Source organism: Tursiops truncatus, chromosome X (assembly GCF_011762595.2).
Source record: "Tursiops truncatus isolate mTurTru1 chromosome X, mTurTru1.mat.Y, whole genome shotgun sequence".
NCBI classification, from domain to species: domain Eukaryota; kingdom Metazoa; phylum Chordata; class Mammalia; order Artiodactyla; family Delphinidae; genus Tursiops; species Tursiops truncatus.
In genome coordinates this window covers 107,063,874-107,089,467 of record NC_047055.1, presented here as the reverse complement: position 1 = coordinate 107,089,467, position 25,594 = coordinate 107,063,874, and positions in this window count along the sequence as shown.

Genomic DNA, 25,594 nt, shown 5'->3' with positions numbered 1-25,594 from the left:
CTTCCATTTCTGAAATACTTTCTCCTTTTGGCTTCTAAGAGCCTTTCCTCCCCACTAACAGGCAGGTTCTTTGATTCTGCTACTGAATCTTCAAATGTTGGTTTGGTTGCTCCATGACTTGGTCTTGACCTCCCTTCTCATTCTTACCTACTCTCCCTTCTTAGATTATTTAACTCAGTCCCAAGACTTTAAATACCATTTCCCCAAATACATGCCTACAACCCTGACTTGTCCCTGGACAAAACATTTGTATATCAAACTGTCTATTTACCGTTTACTACTTTTAAGGTTTTCTTTTTGATTTTCAAAAACTCTTAACTGTAACATACTCTTGATTACTGGAGCATACCCCAAGATCAACCTGCTGTCTGCACAATCCCTCCCCTTATCACTCAGCCAGAGGTACAACCATCCACCCAGTTGCTCAAGTGACAACATCTAGAAATTATTCGTGCTTCTCATTCCCTCACATTAGAAAGTTTTATTCATTCCACCTCCAAAATATATCCCCAATTTTTTCAGTTTTCTCCATCTTCTTTTCAGTTCAAATATACTATCATCTCTAGCCTGGAATAGAATGATTGATAGTCTCTTGATTGTTTCACTCTTGCCTCTGGTAATTTCCATTAACTACATAGCACCCAAATCAATCCTCTTGCAAATACAAATAACATTATGTTACACCACAGAATCAAATTCTCTGTGTTTCCCAATATAATTAGAATATATTCCAAAATCTTTGCCCAGTCATATAAGGCTCTATATTATTCAGTCCTTGTCTATCTCTCTAAAATTATTTCTTCATACTCCCCCAATGCTTCCCACATTCCAGCCACACCTTGTTTCCATTCCTCTAGCATGCTAACCTTCTGATGTCTCAGCACAACCTCTATAGTTTCTATTTCCTGAAAATTCCATGGCTGATTCATTCTCGTTTTGAATTCTTATCTAAGCCAATTATGGTTTATGAAAGAAGAACCCAGATCACTGGGTTCCTAGCTAACCCAGTGATCTCTATCACAATACTGTTTTCTTCCTAACACTTATCCATGCCTGAAATTTCAATTTCATTTTTTACTCTGCCTCCCCCACCATAAGTAAAGACTTTTTATGTCTTCTTCAGTATATTTTTTAGCACACACAACAATGCTTGACGTACCAAATAAATGATGGACGTATCGATTCAATGATTGTTTTCCTGCTAGATCCTAAGGTCTATTTTGGCAGGATTGTTTCTCATTTGCTCAGAGCTGCATCCTCAAAACCTAACATAAACTTATGCACCTAATGGGTGCGTAATAATATGTGTTGAATTGATACATAAATAAATGAAAAGTTTAAAGATGTGGCTCTTAACAAGATCTTGCCTTTGTTAATGCTTCAGTTTTATTTTGCCATCCCTGTACCAACATGCAGGCCATTATCCTGCTTAAAAAAAAACAAACAAAACTTTAATAGAAGGTTTCTGCTATTCTAGGAGAAGTTATAACTTTGACCATAGATACAAGGCCTTCCATGAATCATGGCTTTTGATACATTTATAATTTTATTTCTTACAAAAATAGTTCCAGGAAATAATCTCTACCAGGAACGCTTTTCCTCCCTACTTCTCTCTTTCTCTACTTGCTTATCTCTTGATCTTTCTTTAAAAATTGTTAAAGTATACAGTAAATGATTTTATGCCTGGGTCCTTTATTAGAATATGAGTCCATATAGGGCGAGGACGATTTTACATGGCTTTAAAAAAAGGCATCTCCAGGATATGTTATATCAATGTAGATTTTATAGTACTTCACTGGTAAACTTCTATTATGCATAAATTGTTACTCGAAGACTTAATTTGTACTTCAAAATAAAAGACCTGTTTTTACTTATTCAATCATGACATTGCCACAAAGATCCAATCTTTATGTCTTCAGCAATTAGCATAAGGGCTGGCCTGAACTCAGTCTCTCGATAAGCAAAGAAGAAAGGGAGAGAGGGAAAGAGAAAACAGAGAAGAATGAAATATTTTACGATCATCTGAAACATATTTTGCAATTATTTTTTATATCAATCATCTTAGTACTCTCAACATTTTCTGACTTTTTCATGTTTTTCTTTTCTCCATTTCAATCCTGACTTCAGCAGATGCCCTCTTCTATTCTGTAAAATGTATCACTCCTCCTTTGAGGAACTCATTCATTTCTTAGTCTAAAGACCCAGTTCAAAGACTCGAATCAAGATAGCAGAGAAGGAGGATGCAGAACTCGCCTCCGCCCAAGAACACATCAGAAATACATCTACATGTCACACAATTCTCACTGAGAACTAAGTGAAGATTAGCAGAAAGACCCCTGTACAACCAAGGCTGTAAGAAAGATACACACAGAATTGGGTAGGAAAGGAAGAGAAGTAATCAGGTTGGGACCTGTCCCCTGGGAGGGAAACTCAGAGGAAAAAGGGAGTTACATGGGCAGAAACCCTCCCTGGGTAGTGAGTGGTTTGAGCCACATATTAGGCACTCCAACCCTGGGGTCCTACAAAGGGAAGACAAGCCCCCTTGGCTGGACGGAGGGCTGGTGGGACTGCCAGGAGGGCTATAGGAAGTCTGGTCTCCACTTGTGAGGAGAACATGAATACTTAGTTGCTCCCAAAGCAGGGCAGAAAAGGTAGACTGAAGCCATTCAGCTGGCTGACTGGTTTTCCACAACCATATCATCATGGAGCCCAGCCTGAACTGACCAAACGCTTTAGCAACACTTGCCTCATGTTGCTGCTCCACACTGGAGCCAGGGCTGCCACAACTGAGAAAAAAACTCAGCTGTGAGATGCTGAGGTGGGCTTAAACCCTAAGCTGCATCTGAGCAGGGAGAGGGCAGCCACTACTGGCAATTGTACAGGTGGCCCATCAGAGGCAGTCCAGATTCCTGACGTTAGCTAGACTGCCACAACCCAAGACCTGACCCTCATCAAACATTAACACCCACTCCTCTTGTTCCAGCACTAAACCCCTCTGGGGCGAGGCTGCCAATGTTGGGAGGGGGAAAGCACATGCATAAAGGGAACTGAGCAAGCTTGGACCTGAACATCAGGGCTTCTGCTCAAGCAATGTGGGGCCAGACCCCACCCCTGATAGGGCAGTGACAGCCACTGAGCAGAGGGGACGTCCTAGCCCCTCCATCTCCTGCCCCACCTCCTAACAAGGTGACAGCTGCTAGCACACCCTTAGGAAAGACATGACTTCTGTTCACTTCAAATACATCTCTCACAAAACTGACCTAAAAGAAAAGTTAAAATGTCTTCTCTAAGTGGAAAAGAAAAGGCTATAACAAGAAGTAAATATCTCTAGGAAAGGAAAAATCCTACTGTTAAAGGCAAATATGCAATAAAGGCTGAGGATCCACCACTTAAATAAGCTAGCATGAAGATTAAAAGAGAAAAAAAATTGTAAAATCAAGTATAACTAAAGTAATCAGTAAAGAGATAAACATAAAGATGTAAAATATGACATCAAAAACATACATACACTAATATGTATAAAATGGATAACTAATAAGAACCTGCTGTATAAAAAAATAAAATTCAAAAAAAACCCCACAAAATGTGGAGGAAGGAAGTAAAAACATAGATCTTTTAGAATGTATTTGAACTTAAAGGACCACCTGTTTAAAACAAATAGGTATAGGCCAACATATATGATGAATTCCATGGTAACCACAAATCAAAAACCTACAATAGATACACAGAAACAAGACAGAAAGGAACACAAACACATCACTAAAGAAAATCATTAAATCACTAGGGAGAAAAAAAAAATCACTAGGGAGGAAACTAAAAGAAGAAAAAAACAGGGAAGAACTACAAAAACAACCAGAAAATAAGTAATAAAACAGCAATAAGTACATATCTATAAATAATTACTTTAAATGTCAAGGGACTAAATGCTCCAATCAAAAGACACAGGTTGGCTGATTGGATTAGAAAACAAGACCTATATATGCTGGTTACAAGAGACTCACTTCAGTGCTAAAGACACACACAGACTGAAAGTGAGGGGATGGAAAAAGATATTTCAAGCATATGGAAACAATAAGAAAGCTGGGGTAGCAATACTTGTATCAGACAAAATAGACTTTAAAATAAAGACTGTTACAAGAGACAAAGAAAGACAGTACATGATGATCACCCAATAAGAAGATATAACAATTGTAAATATATATACATCCACCATAGGAGCACCTCAATATAGAAGGCAAACGCCAACAGCCATAACAGGTCAAATCAACAGTAACACAGTAATAGTGGGGGACTTTAATACCCCACTTACATCAATGGACAGATACAGGCAGAAAATCAATAAGTAAACAGTGGCCATAAATGACACGACAGACCAGTTGGACATAACAGATATCTACAGGACATTCCATCCAACAACAGCAGAATACACATTCTTTTCAAGTGCACATGGAATGTTTTCCAGGATAGATCATATGCTAGGCCACAAAACCAGTCCCAATAAATTTAAGATGATAGCAATTATATTAAGCATCCTTTTCTGACTACAACAGTATGAAACTAAAATCAATTACAGGAAGAAAAATAGGAAAAGCACAAACACATGGAGACTAAACAATATGCTTATAATAAAACCAATGGTTCAGTGAAGAAATCAAAGAGGAAATTGGAAAATACCTAGAGACAAATGAACATGAAAACACAACTTTCCAAAATTTATGGGGTGCAGCAAAACAGTTCTACGAGGGAGTTTACAGCAATATAGGCCTACATAAGAAACAAGAAAAATCTCAAATAATGAAGCTAATCTACCATGTAAAGGAATTAGGAAAAGAACAAATAAAGCCCAAAGTCAGCAGAAGGAAGGAAATAATAAAGATCAGAGAGGCAATAAATAAAATAGAGAGCAAAAAAAAACCCAAAAACAACAACACAAAAAAGATCAGTGCAACCAAGACCTGGTTTTTCGAAAAGATAAACAAAATGGATAAGCCTTTAGGCAGGCTCATCAAGACGAAAAGAGAGAGGACCCAAATAGACAAGATAAGAAATGAAAGAGGAGAAATAACAACCAATACCACAGAGAGTCGAAAAATCCTAAGAGAATACTATGACCAGTTATATGCCAACAACCTGGAAGAAATGGACAAATTTCTAGAAACATACAACCTGCCAAGACTAAATTAGGAAAGAACAGACAAAATAATAGCTAATACATGTCCTTCTCAAACTATTCTGAAAAATTAAAGAGGATGGAACACTCCCAAATTCATATTATGAGGCCATTATTACCTTGACATCAAAACCAGACAAAGACACTACAAAAAAATTGCAGGCCTGTATTTCTAATGAATACAGATGCAAAAATCCTCAACAAAATATTAGTAAATGGAACTCAATAATATATATAAACGATCACACACCATGATCAAGTGGAATTATCCAGTATCGCAAATCAGTCAATGTGAAGCACTACATTAACAAAAGGAAGTATAAAAATCACATGATCGGGCTTACCTGGTGGCGCAGTGGTTGAGAGTCCGCCTGCCAATGCAGGGGACACAGGTTCGTGCCCTGGTCCAGGAGGATCCCATGTGCCGCAGAGTGGCTGGGCCTGTGGGCCATGGCTACTGGGCCTGCACGTCCGGAGCCTGTGCTCCGCAACGGGAGAGGCCACCACAGTGAGAGGCCTGCGTGCTGCAAAAAAAAAAAAAAAAAAAAATCACATGATCATCTTGATACACACAGGAAAAGCTTTTGACAAAACTCAACAATGAGGTAACAGAAAAGAAAGCAAAAAATCAATACTGTTTAAAACCACATCAAAAAGAATAAAATACCTAGGAATAAACTTAACCAAGAAGGTGAAAGACCTATACTCTGAAAACTATAAAACATTGATTAAGAAATCTGAAAATGATACAAAGAAGTGGAAAGCTATCTCATGCTCTTGGATTGGAAGAATTAATACTCTTAAAAAGCACTCTACATGGTTAATGTAACCACTATCAAAATACCCATGACATTTTTCACAGTTCTAGAAAATATGTTAAAATTTATATGGAACCACAAAAGATGCCGAATTGCCAAACCAATGCCCAGAAAAAAGAACAAAGCTGGAGGTATCTAGCTCCCTGACTTCAGACTATACTACAAAGCCACAGTGATCATAACAGCATGGTACTGGCACAAAAACAGACAAATAGATCGTGGAACAGAATAGAGAGCCCAGAAATAAACCCATGCACTTAGGGTCAATTAATGTACAACAAAGAAGGCAAGAATATACAATGGAGAAAAGACAGTCTCTTGAATAAGTGGTGCTGGGAAAACTGGACATCTACATGATTAGAAACATTTACTCACACTATATACAATATACAAAATAAACTCAAAATGGATTAAAGACTTAAATGTAAGACCTGAAACCATGAAACTCCTAGAAGAGAACATGACACTCTGTGACATAAATCATAGCAATATTTTTTTTGGATCTGTCTCCTAAGGCAAAAGAAAGAAAAGCAAATATAAATAAATGGGATGTAATTAAACTTAAAAGCTTTTACACATCAAAGGAAACCACCGACGAAATGAAAAGACAGCCTACTGAATAGGATAAAATATTTTCAAATGATATGACTGATAAGAGGTTAACATCCAAAATATATAAACAGCTCATACAATCCAATATCAAAAAAACAAACAACCCGATTAAAAACTGGGCAGAAGACATGAACAGAAGATATACAGATGTTCGTCAGGCACATGAAAAAATTCTCAACATCACTAATCATCAGAGAAATGCAAATCAAAACCACAATGAGATACCACCTCACATCTGTCAGAATGGCTATCATCAAAAGGAACATAAATAACAAATATTGCTGAGGATGTGGAGAAAAAGCAACCCTAGTACACTATTCGTGGAACTGTAAATTGGTGTGGCCACTATGGAAAACAGTATGGAGTTTCCTCAAAAAACTAAAAAAGCTATCATGTGATCCAGCAATTTCACCTCTGGTTATATAGCTGAAGAAAACAAAAACACGAATTCAAAAAGATACATGCACCCCAATATTCATAGCGGCATTATTTACAATAGCCAGAATACGTAAGCAGCCTAAATCACCACCAACAGAAGAATGGATAAAGATGGTGTGGTATGTGTATGTATGTAAGCATGCACACTCACACACACATATATACACAAAGGAAATTACTCAGCCATAAAAAAAGAATGAAATTCTGAAAACTGCCACTACATGAATGGACCTAGAGAGTATTGTGCTTAGTGAAATAAGTCAGACAGAGAAAGACAAATACTGTATGTTATGACTTATATGTGGACTCAAACATAAAACAAATGAATGTATATAACAGAAACTGGATCAGATATAGATAACAAACTAGTGGTTACCAGTGGGGTGAGGGTAGGGGCGAGGGGCAAAATAGGGGTATGGAATTAAGAGACACAAACTATCATGTATAAACGATGAAATACAGCCATTATTTTGTCATAACTTTAAATCTATAAAAATACTGAATCACTATATTGGACACTTAAAACTAAGATTATGAATCAACTATACTTCAATAAAAAATAAAACATAAAGATCTAGTTCAGTCCCTCTTTCTATATTTGGCAGAATCAGAAATGGACCCACATTTATTCCTGACTAGTAGTCAGAACTTCTTCCATTGTTGCTGTTTATTTTATAGACAGGGAAAATCACATACACCATGTTTGGCTTTTGGCATACCCTCAGATCTATGCTATATCATAAATTTGACTCTGCTGTTTCTTTGTCATGGATATATCTAATCCTGATACAGCTTTAGTGTACAATCCATTAAGATTACTCTTGTTTCATGAAAAGATGCTCAACATCACTAATTTTTGGAGAAATGCAAATCAAAACTACAATGAGGTATCACCTCCCAGTGGTCAGAATGGCTATCATCAAAAAATCTACAAATAATAAATACTGGAGAGGGTGTGGAGAAAAGGGAACCCTCCTACATTGTTGTGGGAATGTAAATTGGTGCAGCCACTATGGAGAACAGTATGGAGGTTCATTAAAAAACTAAAAATAGAGTTATCATATGATCCAGCAATCCCACTCCTGGGCATATAGCTGGAGAAAACCATTATTCAAGAAGATACGTGCACCCCTATGTTCATAGCAGCACTATTTACGATTGCCAGGACATGGAAACAACCTAAATGTCCATCAATGGAGGAATGGATAAAGAAGATGTGGTACATATATACAATTGAATATTACTCAGCCATAAAAAGGAGCGAAATTGTGCCATTTGCAGAGACGTGGATGGACCTAGAGAGTGTCATAAAGACTGAAGTCAGAAAGAGAAAAACATGTATCGTATAATATCACTTATATGTGGAATCTAGAAAAATGGTACAGACGAACTTATTTGCAAAGGACAAATAGAGTCACATATGTAGAGAACAAAGGTAAGGATACCAAGGGGGAAAGGGTGGGGTGGGATGAATTGGGAGATTGGGATTGACATATATACACTACTATGTATAAAATAGATAACTAATGAGAACCTACTGTATAGCACGGGGAACTCTACTCAGTGTTCTGTGGTGACCTAAATGGGAAGGAAATCCAAAAAAGGGGGTATATGTATACGTATAGCTGATTCACTTTGCTGTACAGCAGCAGATACTAACACAACATTCTAAAGCAAATATACTCCCGTAAAAATGAATTAAAAAAAGATTATATGTGTTTGATTATTAAATTATATGTACTCAATGAGAAGATACTACAGGAAAAATTCAAAAGTTTCCAAGATAACAAATGGCATATAGCCCACTTATTTTTAATATTCACATACTGTGTCTAAGATTTAGAGTCTCAGCTCTGCTCTTTTTATACTTTGTTGAGTTCACCTCTACTGAAAATAGCAGGGAACTATCCAGTAGCAATTATCAGAGCAGAAACTGTACTATTTAAAAAATCCGATAATATAACAGGATATTGGAGGGGGTGATCAACTCATGTGAAATATACAGAGAATGCTTTCCTTTCTTATTCTAGTAAACTCAGAACCCACCCAATGAATGCCTTTATGATCATGTGGGAATTGGCCTGGAGGCAATAAAAATAGAAAAGGGAACAAAGATTTTAGTCTTATTTACATGGCAGAAAATAATCAGCTATGTAAACGTGGAGTATCCACATTACATGTAAAAGTTTGCTCATGAAACCAGGTTTTGAAAGTGTAGTTCATAGAGTACCACTCAGATAAACTAGATCATGGGCAATACTGTAGTTAGTTCTCAATAAATGAATAATATTTCAACTTTCTTGGTGAAATGAAGAATACAAACAAATAAATAAATAATGTTAAGGCTTGATCAAGTGCTAAAGTAAAGGGTTCAGGCAGTAGATACCCAGGAAATTTGAGCAGAAATCACTGAACTTTAGAAGAGAAGTAGAAGAATGAATTATTCCTTAGGTCAATCAATGATTCAGCAAGTATCTCTTGAGCTTCTACTACATGCAAAGCATTGCCCTAAACACACAATTTGAACCTGTGAACAGGAGTGAGGCGACAGTACCTCTGGTTAGTCTACCCCCCCCACCCCCCCCACCCATTCTTTCATACTCTGCAAGTCTCAGTAAGACAACATTTTCTCTCAGCCAGTTAAATATTTGTCATTATGTTGATAAAGTAGCCTTTAACTGGTCTCCCCACCATCAACCTATCTCCAGAGGAAACAGGGTTTAGTACACAGAATAATGGCCTTCCCCCCAAAGATGTTCACATCTTAATCCCACAACCTATGAATTATTATACTACATGGCAAGGGGGAATTAAGGTTGCTAATTGGCTGTCCTTCAAATAAAGAGATCATTCAGGATCATCTGAGTGGGTCTCAGGTAGCCACAAGTGTCATTATAAATGGGGATGAAAGAGGCAGAAGAGTCAGAACCAGAGAGATGGCATTGTGAGCAAGTCTTGATTTGCCATTGTTGGCTTTGAAGATGTAAGGGAGCCACAAGCCAAGGAATGTGACTTGCCACTAGAAGCTGGAAAAGGCAAGAAAATGGATTCTCCCTTAGAACCTCTAGAAAGGAGCACAGTCCTGCCTACCTTGATTTTAGCTAATGAGATCCATTTCAGACTTTTGACCACCAAAACTGTAAAATAACAAATTTGTTGTTTCAAGCACCTGAGAGTGTGGCAATTTGTTACAGCAGCAGTAGGAAACTAACACATTCTTCACAAGGTCCTTTTCAAACCACATCCCTTAGAATTGCATTTTTCACAGAACTAGAACAAAAATCTTAAAATTTTAAGTAGACACAAAAGACCCTGAATAGCCAAAGCAATATTGAGAGAGAAAAACGGAGCTGGAGAAATTAGGCTCCCTGACTTCAGACTATACTACAAAGCTATAGTCATCAAGACAGTATAGTACTGGCACAAAAACGGAAATACAGATCAATGGAACAGGATAGAAAGCCCAGAAATAAACCCACGGGGACTTCCCTGGTGGTCTGGTGGTTAAGACTCCGCACTTGCACTGCAAAGGGTGCGGGTTCGAACACTGGTCGGGGAACTAAGATCCCACATGCCATGAGGTGCAGCCAAAAAAATTTAAAAAAAAAACAACCCACACACCTATGGTCAATTCATCTATGACAAAGGAGGCAAGACTATACAGTGGAGGAAAGTCAGTCTCTTCAATAAATGGTGCTGGGAAAACTGGACAGCTACATGTAAAAAAATGAAATTAGAACATTCTTTAACAGCATACACAAAAATAGACTCAAAATGGATTAAAGACCTAAATTAAGACCGTACACTATAAAACTGTTAGAGGAAAAGATAGGCAGAACACACTGACATAAATCGCACCAATATTTTTTGACCCCTCTCCCAGAGTAATGGAAAACAAAAATAAACAAATGGGACCTAATTAAACTCAAAAGCCTTTTTGCATAGCAAAGGAAACCATTAACAAAATGAAATGACAACCTGCAGAATGGGAGAAAATAATTGCAAATGATGCGAGCAACGTGGGATTAGTCTCCAAAATTTACATCATGCAGCTTAATATCATAACAAACAACCCAATCAAAAAATCGGAAGACGACCTAAATAGACATGTCTCCAAAGAAGATATACAGATGGCCAAGAGGCACATGAAAAGATGCTCAACATCACTAAATTATTAGAGAAATGCAAGTCAAAACTACAATGAGATATCCCCTCACACCAGTCAGAGTGGCCATCATCAAAAACTCTACAAACAATAAATGCTGGAGAGGGTGTACAGAAAAGGGAACCCTCCTACGCTGTTGGTGGGAATGTAAATTGGTAGAGCCACTGTGGAGAACACTATGGAGGCTCCTTATAAAACTAAAAATAGAGCTACCATATGATCCTGTACTCCCACTCACGGGCATATATCCAGAGAAAAACATGGTCCAAAAGGATACATGCACCCCAAAGTTCATTTCAGCACTGTTTACAATAGCCAAGACATGGAAGCAACCTAAATGTCCATCAACAGGAATAAAGAAGATGTGGTACATATATACAATGGAATATTACCCAGCCATTAAAAAGAATGAAATAATGCCATTTGCAGCAACATGGATGGACCTAGAGATTGTCATACTGAGTGAAGTAAGTCAGACAGAGAAAGACAAATATCCTATGATATTGCCTACATACGTAATCTAAAAACAATTGATACAAATGAACTATTTACAAAACAGAAACAGACTCACAGACTTAGAGAACGAACTTATGGTTACCAGAGGGGAAGGGTGGGGGGAGGGATAGATTGAGAGTTTGGGATTGACATGTACACACTGCTATATTTAAAATAGATAACCAACAAGGACCTACTGTATAGCACAGGGAACTCTGCTCAATATTCTGTAATAACCTAAATGGGAAAAGAACTTGAAAAAGAATAGATACATGTATATGTATAACTGAATCACTTTGCTGTACATCTGAAACTAACACAAATTGTTAACTATATTCCAATATAAAATAAAAAGTTTAAAAAAAAGAATTGAGCCCTTATATAGCCTGTGACTTAGCCACACGGAATTACTTGGGAGTTCCAAGAACATCTCAAACTCTTTTCCACTCTAGTGCTTTTGCACATGGGTCTTCTGTCTAGAATGACTTTCTCTGCCTTCTTTTATCTTCTTTAATTTTTGTTTTATATTGTTGATATTACTATCACTTTGTTTTTTACTTTTTTTCCTATTAGCATGGATTGTACTTTTTCCAGTTTTTTTTCTTTCTGGAAAATTTGATAATTATAAAGAATAAAATAAAAATCTCACCAACCTAATATATCTAGAACTTTTTATTTTGGTCTATATAATTCTAGTTATTTATATTAAACAACATCATAATTTAAACCATTATAAATTACTGTGAATGTTATATTTCACCACTTCTAATAATATTGTAAGATTTTCCTCATTATTATGCTTTGATAATCTAATTGTTGCTCAGTATTCATTGCAATTATAATTAACAATTTAATTGATCAATTTCCTACCATTATTGTATATTTTACTGACCTCATGTAGTAAAACTTTCTGCAATGATCATCCTTACGGTTACATCTTAGAACATTTCTTTTTTTTTTTTTTTGGCTGCATTGGGTCTTCATTGCTGCATGTGGGCTTTCTCTAGTTGCGGCGAGTGGGGGCTACTCTTCCTTGCCGTGCATGGGCTTCTCATTGCGGTGGCTTGTCTTGTGGCACAGCAGGGCTCTAGGCGCATGGGCTTCAGTAGTTGTGGCACACGGGCCCTACAGCACATGGGCTTCAGTAGTTGTGGCATGCGGGCTCAGTAGTTGTGGCTCATGGGCTCTAGAGCACAGGCTCAGTAGTTGTGGTGCATGGGCTTAGTTGCTCTGCGGCATGTGGGATCTTCCTACACCAGGGATCGAGCACATGTCCCCTGCCTTGGCAGGTGGATTCTTAACCACTGTGCCACCAGGGGCGTCCTTAGAATATTTCTGATGATTTCCATAGGATAACTTCCCAAAGTTAAATAGCTGAGTTAGGCTCTGAGCAGTTTTGATATGTTTTGGAAAGCAGTTTGATGGAAAGGTTGTACTTTACTCTTTCTTGGTGGTATATACAAGTGCCAACACACTGACTGTCATTACAGTACAAATAAATGAACAAAAAATTTTGGTCAGTGGCGTTTCATTGTTGCTTTAATTTACTTTTCTTGGACACTTTGTGAATTTGCATGTTTATTAATGTTTCTTATTTATTTTTCATTATAAAGTTCCTAGTTCACGTCCTTTTATTAGTTTTAAGTGTTTTTATATAACAATATTATGACCTACTTTGCTGTATAATTGGAGAGTATTTTTCCCAATGTATCTATTTTTGCTCATGTTTATTTTTAAGATAAAGACATTTTAAGTCTTTACATAGTCACGTATACTAGTTAAAAAATATATTTATAAGGGCCTTCATTGACCAGGGATCAAATTAATATTTACCCACACGTTATTATAATTATTTAGTGTGTGTGGTTTTCAACTGCATTTCTGTATTTAATCTACTTGGGATTGATACTGTTGTACAGGTGAACCTATATACTAATTTTATATTTCCAAAAAGAATAATTTATCCAAGACTTACTTATTAAATGACCATTCTTGATCAAATAGTAAGTGCTTAGATAAAGCTTGGTCTGTTTTTGGATTGTCTAAGTTTTTTAAGGATGTCTGTATTCCTGCACATATACACAGTATTATAAAAATTGTCATTTTTAAAATGCATTCCAATACTAGGCACTGGAAATTACCTTATTCTTTCCTTTTAATTTTTTTGTTCATTCTTCAGAAAAAAACTTTGGAATCATCCTGTCAAGTTAAAAAAAAAATCCTAATGGATCCAAAATACATTTATAATTTAAGCAAAGGAGAATTTATGTCTTAATGTGATTCTTTTACATCTAGGAAGAGATTCTCTTTCCACTCACGTATCTCTTTTGTTTATAATTTTTTTAAATAGTTTATTTTCCCTAGAGTTCAATTTTTTTTATTATTATTTAATTTATTATTGGCTGTGTTGGGTCTTCGTTGCTGTGCACGGGCTTTCTCTAGTTGTGGCAAGTGGGGGCTACTCTTCATTGCAGTTCATGGGCTTCTCATTGCGGTGCCTTCTCTTGTTGCAGAGCATGGGCTCTAGGTGCAAGGGTTTCATTAGTTGTGGCATGCAGGCTCAGTAGTTGTGGCTCACAGGCTCTGGAGCACAGGCTCAGTAGTTGTGGCGCATGGGCTTAGTTGCTCCGCGGCATGTGGGATCTTCTCAGACCAGGGCTCGAATCCATGCCCCCTGCATTGGCAGGCGGATTCTTAACCACTGCACCACCAGGGAAGTCTCGTATCTCTTATCTTTTAGTAATTATTTATATTTTTAGATATAAAATCCCATATCATTTAAAATATTTCATTAAGTTTATTATTACCAGGAATTTTGTATTTTTGGTTATTAGCAGTTTCTTTTTTCCTAACTTGTTATATTAGTAAAGGTTCCTATTGCTAGTCAGGGAAACTTACTCCAGTTAGTCTACACCTACAAAAGGTGGAAGTCATATTTAATGGCAGGATTCGGAGGTATCTCAGTGAACTTTAAAGGCAAGGGTTTTTTCAGGACTCAGGAATGAATTATAAACAAATTCTCCTGGGATTCCTGATTCCTTCTGCACATCTTGTTTGTTACTCTTTGCTTGTCTGCTTGTTTTGTTTTGTTTTTCCCTCTGAGATAGGCTTTCCCTTTTTTTTCCTAGAGAAAAAGAAACGTGGTGGATGATTTGCTGTAAACAACTCATAGTTCCTGACTTTGTGGTTTAGCAAGTGAATCCATTCCTTTTCTCAGCCTGACTTCCAAACTCCCAAGGAAGAGACCCTGATTGAGCCAAGCTGGGTCAGTGGTGTACCCAGGGCTGATCATCTTCTCCTTCCAGGTTCACTAGAAAAAAAGTTTCTGTGGAAATTTTACTTTTTTCACTTCCTATACTTGCCTGTATGCAGCAGTTGTCTGGAATAAGGAGAAGAGGTGAAAGCGTTAGTCTGCAGATTTGAAATGATAGTTAGCTCTCTTGTTATAGGCCTGTTCCTTCCTTGTGTATATTTTTACTGTTTCCAAGGACAAAATATTGCACCTTGAGGTTAATATTTTCTAGGGAGGTATCATTTCTTATGGAGGCTGTCTATTCAGGTTTGGAAAAGGGTGAGTGAAGAAAAATGATGTCTGTCTTGGTTATTTAAAGAGATAACTGAATAAGGTACTGGTACAAGACAGCTGACTTTCAACTTAATCCCAAAGCAGTATGGATTCCTTGGTGTTAGGAAAAAACTGCAGCTTTAGATATTTACACCTGTCCTGAAATCATCTTTCTCAGAATTACTTACATTGAACAAAACAAAAAGGCTGTGCCTTCAAGTGCTCTATTAGTCCCAGTGTAGATTCCAACAAGGGGCACATCTCTCAGTAAACAGTGAGCCAATTAGCGCTTCTAAGCTCTCACCCTAAGCTACCCTGGCATCAGGGATGTAATGTCCTCTCTAGTCCCAAATCCGTGGTGGGTGCTTCTGCTGCTCAAACCTGTTTCAGAACTGGTTGTCTTTTTCTACCATGATAATGATCTTGGGTATGTCACAAACATCATCACAAAGTGACATAACCTTTGAAACTTAGAAGCAGTATAACAAATTTTGCCTTCTTATCCTCACTTGGTGGACAGATCTGAATCCCAAGCACCTAATTACCAACTGAATCTTTGCTTTTGACCATTTGGCTCCTAAGTCCCTACAGGCTTGATTCTTAGTTTAAGCCTCCTCAGAAGAAAGCCTGTAAGGGGTCCCAGCTTTACTATCTTGAGCCAGAGAAGATTTAAGACAATAATTCCCCAACAAAGTTATATCCCTTCAACTCTGATTACCTGGCAGTACGTTTTGATGCTTCCTTATCTCAGTAATATCTTTCAACCAGGGAGATCAAAATGACCAGAGAGAAATCAAATCTTCACTTTAGATTCTGCCTTCAAAACTAAACTGTTTACTGCACATGAACTAATTAAGCCTCGTGTTTACTCTCACTTTTAGAGAGATAACGGTTGCCTTCCTGTGGTTGTTTATAATGGGTTTTCTGGACAGCTATGAAAGAATTGCTGCCATTGAAATTCCTTTATCTAAAGTAATATACCTGAGAGGTGAGAAGCAAATCACTTAACAATTTTTGAATGATAGAAAAGTGCCAAAATTACTTTCTTTAGATGTTTCAGGGATTTCTCATAGTAGGAAATTCTTTTGAATACTGGACCTAAATGCCTAGTGGTCCATATGTTATAAATAAAATCTTCTGCATGTCAAGGTAACCTGTATTTGGTGGAGAAGGAAAAAGGCAAAGGTGCAGAAAAGGCTCTCCCTTCCTGGGATAGCAGTGGTTCCCATAATTTTGGAATGTAATGCAGAGCTCTTTTGATTCATACTTTATAATCCTAAGAAGTACGTGGACTAGAAAAGAGGAAATGCTCATGCTTTCTAAGGGTTAACTTTCCACACAGCACTTTGCCAGAAGCCTGTTTTTTCTTTTTTTAATTGGGGTATAGTTGTTTGACAGTGTGGTGTTAGTTTCTACTGTACAGCAAAGTGAAGTAGAGTTCCTTGTGAAGTCAGAAAAACAAATATCGTATACTAAGGCATATATGTGGAATCTAGAAAAATGGTACAGATGAACTGGTTTGCAAGGCAGAAACAGAGACACAGATGTAGAGAACAAACGTATGGACACCAGAAGCCTGTTTTGATTGGACCAGTACCTCCATCCACTTGCCACTTTTGTCCCCCACTACCTGCTGCCCCACCCCCTTTCAGGTTCAGCCTAACTCTGATTCCTAGGACTGTAGCTTTTACCCTGGTGGTTCATATGAATTGCTTGTGCAGTTTTAAAATGCATAGTTGTCCAGGCCAAAACACGGGATTCTCATTAGATAGTTCTTGGATCTATAACAACAACAGAGATACTCCGAAGATAATTCTGACAGGCAGCCTCAGTGAGACCCGGCTTAACTAGAAGCAGGAGGGATTTAGGAGGCTCCAGCCCATCAAGTCATCCTTTCTTCCAGTAGGTTCTAACATATGCCCTCACATCATAAGCCAAGGTGAGGTTCCCTGTTTGTGAGTTCCTGATTTGGTAACTTTGCTAAAAAATAAAAATGAAAAGAAAAATACCACGTTTATTCCAGCTGGGTGAAATTCTGCCCTTAAACCAAAGACTAATACTTGGAGCACTGTTATCTACTTATAAGATTTCATGATACCCAAATCTGTCAATCCTGATTTCCCAGTATTGACTGTTGTTTCCTCCATTAAGATTGCCATTCACTAGGAAATCAGCACAGTTTGATGTTGGATCCCTCAATAAAGAATTCTCCTAGGGAGTACCATCCCTGCATTTCCATTTTGGTTCCCCTTTTTCCCCTGGGCTTGGATTTGCTATCTAAGCTAACACTTGAGATTAGAATATCCTCTAGAATATCCCTGTTGGAATGGGTATGTCTAGTTTTAGATGCTGGCTCTTCTTAATCTTCTCTGTCTCACTACTGTCAGACCATAAAGCTGAGAGTTCAATCACACACACACACACACACACACACACACACACACACACACACACACACACAAACCTAGAAATATTTCATCATTTTACTACCCCAGACCACAAAGGAAGAATGTACAAAAGTTCATAATGAGCTAGTAGAGACTATAGGAATCACTGAGATTTGGGATCAGGATTAAGCAGAGGGATTACTGACAGCCAAAGCACATGGGAGTCTGAGATCGTGACCGTGATACTGGGAAGGGACCAAAAAGTGGTCAGCAGGATCAGGGGAAACTTGTGTCCAGTGAGGATGTGATACCTGGAGCCATGCAGATAGACTGGAGGACATTGGTATCCAATCTGTAATCGGGCTGGCAGTTTACAGCTCTTGCTCAGCATCCAGCTTCTTGATTTTAGGAAGCACCAGGTTTAAAAGTCACCAGAGGAGTAGATTTCAAACTATGGTGTTTGGATAGCCTATACAAATGCAGATTCATAGGTTCTACACACCAAATATTCTGTTTCTATAGGTCTCTGATAGGCCAAGGAGTAGCATTTTGGGGGAAAGAAGCCTACGTGATTTTAATACAGTTGGTCAAGGACCATTCCTTGAGGAACTCTGACCACATAAACTATGTCCTAAAATTTGAAGCATAAGATAGGAGGCAAATTGTCATATGTTGGAAGAGCGGAATATAAGCCTGGGGTACCAGGCAGGGCCTGACAACAACTGCCAAATTGGTTACAAGTTTCAGAAAATAAACTAAGGTATATTAAACTTTCAAGTGTTTACTCGAGCAAACATCAATTTCAATCAGGCAGCACCAAAACAGAAGTGGTTAAGAGCACTCCACATACAGGATCTAGGGCAAGAATTTTATAAGGAAGAGGACGAAACAAAGCAAAGCAAAGCAATTACTTGACTGGGTATAGCTTAAGTGGCTTCCTTATTTCAAAAAGCCTAGTGGCTGTTTGTGATCGGTTGTTCTGCAGTTTCATTTCAACGCATTTTAGAGTGCGTTGGCTCTCACTTAGGTTTAGGTTAGCTTACACAGACTACCAAGGCATTAGGGCCACCACAGTCTAACAGCATCGTAAACTAAGAATTTTTAGTTTAATATATTTAGAGTAGAAATAGCTAAACTGAATGACCTCAACTGCCCGACCTTCAAGATGGCAGAGGAGTAAGACGTGGAGATCACCTACCTCCCCACAAATACATCAGTAATACATCTGCATGTGGAACAACTCCTACAGAACACCTACTGAACACTGGCAGAAGACCTCAGACTTCCTAAAAGGCAAGAAACTCCCCACGTACCTGGGTAGGGCAATAGAAAAAAGAAAAAACAGAGGCAAAAGAATACGGACGGGACCTGCACCTCTGGTAGGGAGCTGTGAAAGAGGAAAAGTTTCCACACACTAGGAAGCCCCTTCACTGCTGGAAATGGGGTGTTGGCAGGGGGGAAGCTTTGGAGCCATGGAGAAGAGCACAGCAACAAGGGTGCAGAGGGCAAAGCAGAGAGATTCCCACACAGAGGATCAGTGCTGACCAGCACTCACCAGCCTGAGAGGCTTGTCTGCTCACCTGCTGGGGTGGGTGGGGGCTGGGAGCTGAGGCTCAGGCTTCGGAGGTCAGACCCCAGGGAGAGGACTGGGGTTGGCTGCGTGAACACTAGCCTGAAGGAGGCTAGTGCACCACAGCTAGGCAGGAGGGAGTCCTGGAAAAAGTCTGGAACTGCCTAAGAGGCAAGAGACCATTGTTTTGGGGTGCACGAGGCGTGGGGATTAAGAATACTGCCTAAATAAGCTCCAGAGATGGGCACGAGCCGCAGCTATCAGTGAGGACACCAGAGACAGGAATGAAACGCTACGGCAGCTGCTACAGCTACCAAGAATCCTGTGTGCAATCACAGGTCACTATCCACACCTCCCCTCCCAGGAATCTGTGCAGCCCGCCATGGCCAGGGTCCTGTGATCCAGGGACAACTTACCCGGGAGAATGCACAGCGCGCCTCAGGCTGGGGCAATGTCACGCCGGCCTCTGCCACCACAGGCTCGCCCCGCATTCCGTACCCCTCCCTACCCCCGGCCTGGATGAGCCAGAGCCCCCGAGTCAGCCGCTCCTTTAACTCCCTCCTGTCTAGGTGAAGAAGAGATGCCAGAGGGCAACCGACATGCAGAGGCGGGGCCAAATCCAAAGCTGAACCCCAGGAGCTGTGCGAACAAAGAAGAGAAAGGGAAATCTCTTCCAGCAGCCTCAGGAGCAGCAGATTAAATCTCCACAATCAATTTGATGTACCCTGCATCTGTGGAATACCTGAATAGACAACGAATCATCCCAAAACTGAGGTGGTGGACTTTGGGAGCAACTGTAGACTTGGGGTTTGCTTTCTGCATCTGATTTGTTTCTAGTTTTATATTTATCTTAGTTTAGTATTAAGAGCTTATTATCATTGGTAGATATGTTTATTGGTTTGGTTGCTCAGTTTTTATTTTTAAATTACTTTTTTATGTTTTATTTTAATAATTTCTTATTTTAATAACTTTATTATTTTTTCTTTCTTTCGTTCTTTTTTTCTTTTCTCCCTTTTCTTCTGAGCCGTGTGGCAGACAGGGTCTAGATGCTCTGGTTGGGTGTCAGGTCTGAGCCTCTGAGTTGGGAGAGCCAAGTTCAGAACACTGGTCCACCAGAGACCTCCGGGCCCCTCATAATATCAAATGACAAAAGCTCTCCCAGAGATCTCCGACTCAACGCTAAGTCTCAGCTCCACTCAATGACCAGCAAGCACCAGTGCTGGACACCCCATGCCAAACAACAAGCAAGACAAGAACACAACCCCACCCATTAGCAGAAAGGCTGCCTAAAATCATAATAAGGACACAGACATCCCAAACACACCACCAGATGCACGCAGTCGTGTCCATCAGAAAGACAAGATCCAACCTCATCCACCAGAACATAGGCACCAGTCTCCTCCACCAGGAAGCTGACACAACCCACTGAACCAACCTTACCCACTGGGGGCAGACACCAAAAACAATGGGAACTATGAACCTGCAGCCTGTGAAAAGGAGACCCCAAACACAGTAAGTTAAGCAAAATGAGAAGACAGAGAAATACACAGCAGATGAAGGAGCAAGGTAAAAACCCACCAGACAAAACAAATGAAGAGGAAATAAGCAGTCTACCTGAGAAGAATTCAGAATACTGATAGTAAAGATGATCCAAAATCTTGGAAATAGAATGGAGAAAACACAAGAAACGTTTAACAGGGACCTAGAAGAACTAAAGAGCAAACAAAGAATGAAGAACAACACAATACATGAAATTAAAAATCCTCTAGAAGGAATCAATAGCAGAATAACTGAGGCAGAAAAATTGACAAGTGACCTGGAAGATAAAATAGTGGAAATAACTACCACAGAGCAGAATAAAGAAAAAAGAATGAAAAGAATTGACAACAGTCTCACAGACCTCTGGGACAACATTAAACGCACCAACATTTGAATTATAGGGGTCCCAGAAGAAGAAGAGAAAAAGAAAGGGACTGAGAAAATATTTCAAGAGATTATAGTTGAAGACTTCCCCAATATGGTAAAGGAAATAGTCAATAAAGTCCAGGAAGCACAGAGAGTCCCATACAGGATAAATCCAAGGAGAAACAAGCCAAGACACATATTAATAAAACTATCAAAAATTAAATACAAAGAAAAAATATTAAAAGCAGCAAGGTAAAAGCAACAAATAACACATAAGGGAATCCCCATAAGGTTAACAGCTGATCTTTCAGCAGAAACTCTGCAAGCCAGAAGGGTGTGGCAGGCCATATTAAAGTGATGAAAGGGAAAAACCTACAACCAAGCTCACTCTACCCAGCAAGGATCTCATTCAGATTCGACAGAGAAATTAAAACCTTTACAGACGAGCAAAAGCTAGGAGATTTCAGCACCACCAAACGAGCTTTACAACAAATGCTAAAGGAACGTCTCTAGGCAGGAAACACAAGAGAAGGAAAAGACCTATAATAACAAACCCAAAACAATTAAGAAAATGATAATAGGAACATACATATCAATAATTACCTTAATTGTATATGGATTAAATGCTCCAGCCAAAAGACATAAACTGGCTGAATGGATACAAAAACAAGATGCATATATATGCTGTCTATAAGAGACCCACTACAGACCTAGGGACACATACAGACTGAAAGTGAGGGGATGGAAAAAGATATTCCATGCAAATGGAAATCAAAAGAAAGCTGGAATAGCAATTCACATATCAGACAAAATAGTCTTTAAACACTATTACAAGACACAAAGAAGAACACTATATAATGATCAAGGGATCAATCCAAGAAGAAGCTATAGCAACTGTAAATATTTATGCACCCAACACAGGAGCACCTCAATACATAAGGCAATTGCTAACAGCCATAAAAAGGGAAATTGACAGTAACACAATCATAGTAGGGGAATTTACCACCCCACTTTCACCAAATGGCACATCATCCAAAGTGAAAATAAATAAGGAAACACAAGCTTTAAATGACACATTAAACAAGATGGACTTAATTGATATTTATAGGACATTCCATCCAAAAAAAACAGAATACACTTTCTTCTCAAGTGCTCATGGAACATTCTCCAGGATAGATCATATCTTGGGTCACAAATCAAGCCTTGGGAAATTTAAGAAAATTGAAATCATATCAAGTATCTTTTCCAACCAGAACACTGTAAGACTAGATATCAATTACAGGAAAAAAAATGTAAAAAATAAAAACGCATGGAGGCTAAACAATACATTACTAAATAGCTAACAGATCACTGAGGAGATCAAAGAGGAAATCAAAAAATACCTAGACACAAATGACAATGAAACACGATGACCCAAAACCTATGGGAAGAGGCAAAAGCAGTTCTAAGAGGGAAATTTACAGCAATAGAATCCTACCTCAAGAAACAAGAGAAATCTCAAACAACCTAACCTTACACCTAAAGCAATTAGAGAAAGAAGAACAAAAAAAACCCCTGAAGTCAGCAGAAGGAAAGAAATCATACAGATCAGATAAGAAATAAATGAAAAAGAAATGAAGGAAACGATAGCAAAGATCAAGAAAACTAAAAGCTGGTTCTTTGAGAAGATAAACAAAATGGCTAAACCATTAGCCAGACTCATCAAGAAAAAAAGGGAGAAGACTCAAATCAATAGAATTAGAAATGAAACAGGAGAAGTAACAACTGACACTGCAGAAATACAAAGGATCATGAGAAACTACAAGCAACTATATGCCACTAAAATGGACAACCCAGAAGAAATGGACAAATTCTTAGAAAAGCACAACCTTCCAAGACTGAACCAGGAAGAAATAGAAAATACAAACAGACCAATCACAAGCACTGAAATTGAAACTGTGATTAAAAATCTTCCAACAAACAAAAGCCCAGGGTCAGATGGCTTCATAGGCGAATTCTGTCAAACATTTAGAGAAGACCTAACACGTATCCTTCTCAAACTCCTCCAAAATATAGCAGAGGGAGGAACATTCCCAAACCCATTCTATGAGGCTGCCATCACCCAGATACCAAAACCAGAAAAGATGTCACAAAAAAAGAAAACTATAGGCCAATATCACTGATGAACATAGATGCAAATATCCTCAACAAAATACTAGCAAAGAGAATCCAACAGCACATTAAAAGGATCACACACCATGGTCAAGTGGGGTTTATCCCAGGAATGCAAGGATTCTTCAGTATACACTAATCAATCCATGTGATAAACCATATTAACAAACTGAAGGATAAAAACCATATGATCATCTAAATAGATGCAGAAAAAGCTTTCAACAAAATTCAACACCCATTTATGACAACAACCCTCCAGAAAGTAGGCATAGAGGGAACTTACCTCAACATAATAAAGGCCATATATGACAAACCCACAGCCAACATTGTCCTCAATGGTGAAAAACTGAAACTATTTCCACTAAGATCAGGAACAAGACAAGGTTGCCCACTCTCACCACTATTATTCAACATAGTTTCAGAAGTTTTAGCCACAGCAGAGAAGAAAAAGAAATAAAAGGAATCTAAATTGGAAAAGAAGAAGTAAAACTGTCACTGTTTGCAGATGACACGATACTATACATAGAGAATCCTAAAGATGCTACCAGAAAACTACTAGAGGTAATCAATGAATTTGGTAAAGTAGCAGGATACAAAATTAATGCACAGAAATCTCTGGCATTCCTATACACTAATGATGAAAAATCTGAAAGAGAAATTAAGGAAACACTCCCATTTACCACTGCAACAAAAAGAATAAAATACCTAGGAATAAACCTATCTACAGAGGCAAAAGACCTCTATGCAGAAAAATATAAGACACTGATGAAAGAAATTAAAGATGATACAAACACATGGAGAGTTATACCATGTTCTTGGATTGGAAGAATCAACATTGTGAAAATGACTGTACTACCCAAAGCAATCTACAGATTCAATGCAATTCGTATCAAACTACCAATGGCATTTTTCGCAGAAGTAGAACAAAAAATTCCACAATTTGTATGGAAACACAAAAGACTCCGAATAGCCAAAGCAATAATGAGAAAGCAAAACGGAGCTGGAGGAATCAGGCTCCCTGACTTCAGACTATACTACCAAGCTACAGTAATTAAGACAGTATGGTACTGGCACAAAAACAGAAATATAAATCAATGGAACAAGATAGACAGTCCAGAGATAAACCCACGCACATATAGTCACCTTATATTTGATAAATGAGGCAAGAATATACAATGGAGAAAAGACAGCCTCTTCAATAAGTGGTGCTGGGAAAGCTGGACAGCTACATGTAAAAGAATGAAGTTAGAACACTCCCTAACACCATACACAAAAATAAACTCAAAATGGCTTAAAGACCTAAGTGTAAGGCCAGACACTATTAAACTCTTAAAGGAAAACATAGGCAGAACACTCTATGACATACATCACAGCAAGTTCCTTTTTGACCCACCTCCTCGAGAAATGGAAGTAAAACCAAAAATAAACAAATGGAACCTAATGAAACTTAAAAGCTTTTGCACAGCAAAGGAAACCATAAACAAGATGAAAAGACAACCCTCAGAATGGGAGAAAATATTTGCAAACGAAGCAACTGACAAAGCATTAATCTCCCAAATATACAAACAATTCATGCAGCTCAGTATGATCAAAACAAACAATCCAATCCAAAAATGGGCAGAAGACCTAAATAAACATTTCTCCAAAGAATATATACAGATTGTCAACAAACACATGAAAGAATACTCAACATCACTAATCATTAGAGACATGCAAATCAAAACTACAATGGGGTATCACCTCACAGTGGTCACAATGCCCATCATCAAAAAGTCTGCAAACAATAAATGCTGGAGAGGGTCTGGGGAAAAGGGAACCCTCCTGCACTGTTGGTGGGAATGTAAATTGATACAGCCCCTATGGAGAACAGTATGGAGGTTCCTTTAAAAATTAACAAAAGAGGGCTTCCCTGGTGGCACAGTGGTTGAGGGTCCGCCTGCCGATGCAGGGGACGCGGGTTCGTGCCCCGGTCCGGGAGGGTCCCGCGTGCCACGGAGCGGCTGGGCCCGCGGGCCGTGGCCGCTGGGCCTGCGCGTCCAGAGCCTGTGCTCCGCGGCAGGAGGGGCTGTGGCGGTGGGAGGCCCACGTACCGCCAAAAAAAAAAATTAACAAAAGAACTACCGTATGACCCAGCAAACTCACTACTGGGCATATACCATGAGAAAACCATAATTCAAAAAGGGTAATGTACCACAGTGCTCACTGCAGCTCTATTTACAATAGCCAGGACATGGAAGCAACCTAAGTGTCCATTGACAGATGCATGGATAAAGAAGATGTGTCACATATATACAATGTAATATTAGCCATAAAAAGAA